This window comes from Pelecanus crispus, chromosome 7 (genome assembly GCF_030463565.1).
Source record: "Pelecanus crispus isolate bPelCri1 chromosome 7, bPelCri1.pri, whole genome shotgun sequence".
Lineage (NCBI taxonomy): Eukaryota > Metazoa > Chordata > Aves > Pelecaniformes > Pelecanidae > Pelecanus > Pelecanus crispus.
The window spans coordinates 25,867,982-25,870,997 of NC_134649.1; the positions used below are offsets into that span (position 1 = coordinate 25,867,982).

Genomic DNA, 3,016 nt, shown 5'->3' on the forward strand with positions numbered 1-3,016 from the left:
GACGCCACTGTTATGCTAAGGTGACCTGCCCTTTGCAGGTACCCATTTCTTTCTACATGAAATAAACACGGAATGGTTATTTGAAATTTGTATGTCTATCTTCTGTTCACAAAATTTAGAGAAGATGAATCCCAGCCTGTGACTGTTAAAGATGATCTTGTACAGGTTCCCCAGCTGAGATTTTTTACACTGGGGTCACTGTCATATCCAATCCAAGTTTCACCTCATGTTTTAAACCCCGGTTTACTTGCAGCTGTAGCTATTTCTGAGACCACAAGTCTGTCCCAAGCTACTAATCCTTTTGTAGTGTGGTGTTTTTTTCTCTTTTAGGATGGGACCTGTTGAGGAAATGAAGCCAGGAAACCAAACCGTCACTACTCACTTCTTTCTTTTGGGGTTTGCCTTCCATGGCAAGATGCAGCTCCTATTTTTCACACTGATTTCCATCATGTTCCTGGCCATCTTGATAGGGAACTCTCTAATTGTTGTGAGCACAACCATTGACCGCGTCCTACACATGCCCATGTACTACTTCCTAAAGAATCTTGCCTTGACAGAGCATTGTCCCCAAGATGCTCACGATTCTGCTGGTGGAGAGAAAAATGGTTTCCTTCACAGCTTGCACCTTGTAGCTCAGCTGCGTTATTCTTTTTGTCACTGTGGAGTAATTGCTGGAGGTGACTTAGAGATGAAACTTAGATTCACAATTTTAGGAAAGGCACAGCATTGAAGAAGCTTCCAGGGTGGAGTGCAGCTGGCACGCAAGGAATCCATTCCACGGAAAGTTCCCTAGGCCTGCAACCTTAGTTGTCAGCAACACCAGGGGAACTTGGTGCACTGGCTCTAAGAGGAGCTGCCCGGAGGGTGGAGCGGTGTGGACACACCACGGCCAAGCTCTGTGATGATATGGGATCTTGAAGGTACCACGGGACCAATAAGCTGCATATTTGTTAGCCTGGGCCAACAGTCTGTCATGATTTTGACAAAATGCTGTCCTTTTGGTAAACTTTGCTCATTATAATATCATTATAATACCAAAACACACCTCCATCCCAGAAGCTACCCGCCTCCAAGGTGAGACCACTCCTCACTGAGCCTGCGCTTTGAATTTTTCCTAGCCTATACCTTTAAAACGAAGCGAGAAAGTTTTACCCCAATCATAACAAAGTATGCATGACTAGAGTCACTCAAGCTCCACCTGCAAGGTAAAAAATAGTATAAATTAGCCTAAGAGAGAGGGGATGTTAGGGAAGATACCATTGTGTACCACTCTGACTTCTGGGATCAGTCGACGGGCTGAGCCTCTCTTCCCCCGCATTGGGACGCCTTTGGGTAAGATTCTAACACTTGGTTATACCAAGTGCCTTCCTGGGAAACTTAGAAACCTCTATAGAGTCGCTTCATGTCTTCTGATGCATCTGTGTTATCCGTGCTTGTGTATTTGCATGTGCCTTGCAGTCAGTGAATTTATCGCCGGTAATCCAAAGAACCTGTGTGTCTGTTGCTTTAATAAATCACTTTGATTTATTGGTCTAGCCGTGATAGTTCTCATTGAACGCGACCAGACGCTTTAAGTGTGGCCGTGGTAGTTCATGCAACACGACTAGACGAAAGGTGCCTACGTTATTTGTGCATCCGTAATCGTGATAGTTCAGTGCACTGAATGCGACTGGACTTACAACGACAAATTGGGTACCTTCTAAAGCCCTCTTGACGCAACAGTCATCTGTGAGTGTTTCCTCTTAGGTGCAATGCCTTACGACCGGCAAGCAGCAATATGCCATCTGTTGCATTATGCCACCATGATGAACAGGGATCGCTGCTTCAAGATGGCCATTGGATCTTGGCTGTCTGGTGTCTCTGTGGCTCTGGGCTTCACTACGTGGTTATTCACCCTGCCCTTCTGTGAGAGAAATAAGGTCGATCATTTCTTTTGTGATGTTTCTCCTGTGTTGAAGCTGGCGCGTGCAGGCACAGCCTTGTTTGAACTACTGATTTTTATTGCTATTGTCATAATAGCGATGATTCGCTTTTCTCTGATAGCCATCGTCTTACCTTTGCATTATCCATGCTTTTCCTCAGATACCCTTGGCTGTGGGGCAGAGGCGAGCCTTTTCCATCTGTGCAGCTCACCTGGTGGTAGTGACTCTTCTCTACAGCACAACTGGCATCATTCACCTGTGACCCAAGTCCAGCCTCTCATCCAGCATGAAGAAAATGGTGTCCCTGTCTTACACAGTTGCCACCCCCATGCTCAACCCCATCATCTACAGCTTGAGGAATCAGGAAGTCAAAGCAAGCCGGGGAGATGCATTGGCAAGTGGTTACTTAGGAAGCAGATGGCCATTTTTTCTCCATCCAGGTGATGGATTCCTTGTAGCTGCACAGAACATAAGTGTTTTCCTGGTGAAAAAATTAAATGGAATTTATGAATAAAGTGAAATGCCTTTCAAAAAGACCTGTGTTATTTTAGCAATCCTTTGCTGTTAAATCCATAGAATATCTGGCCTTTTTTACTCGGCGTATTAGAATAAATTATTGTTGTTGTTGTACCTCTGGCCTTGCAAACAAATAAGTAAACCCGACTCAGTGTAGGAATATTACAGAATTGGATTATAAAATTCTTATCCTCCCCCGTCATTCTACCTCTGTGTCCATAAGTTATATAAAGACTCTGGCTTGGGAAAAAAGAAGTTTGTTTTCCTCTCCATCAAAGCAAAAGTGATAGTCTGGGGCTTCCCTCCCCCCCACGCCCCTCCCCCCCCCCCCCCCCCCCCCAAAAAAAAAAACCAAACCCAAACCAAAACCCAAATGCTCAGTAATTATTTGAGAAACAAGTTAATACCTTATGACTGGAGGGGAGGGAGCTGTATCTCCTGGAAGTTTCCTTCCTACTGATGGGAGAGACTGGGTTCAAGTCTAGACTTGATCTGATTTTTTTTTCCTCTCAGAACAAAGATCTCTCCCAAACTAGCTAGTAACTTGCTCAGTTCAAAACAGAAAGGGTAAACTGAAC

General features: G+C 44.8%; 1 pseudogene; it reads left to right on the top strand.

Annotated features, from left to right (window-relative positions):
- The first annotated feature begins 331 nt into the window (after window positions 1-331).
- Window positions 332-2,366, top strand: LOC142593963 (olfactory receptor 10A7-like; annotated as a pseudogene).
- Window positions 2,367-3,016: the final 650 nt, after the last annotated feature.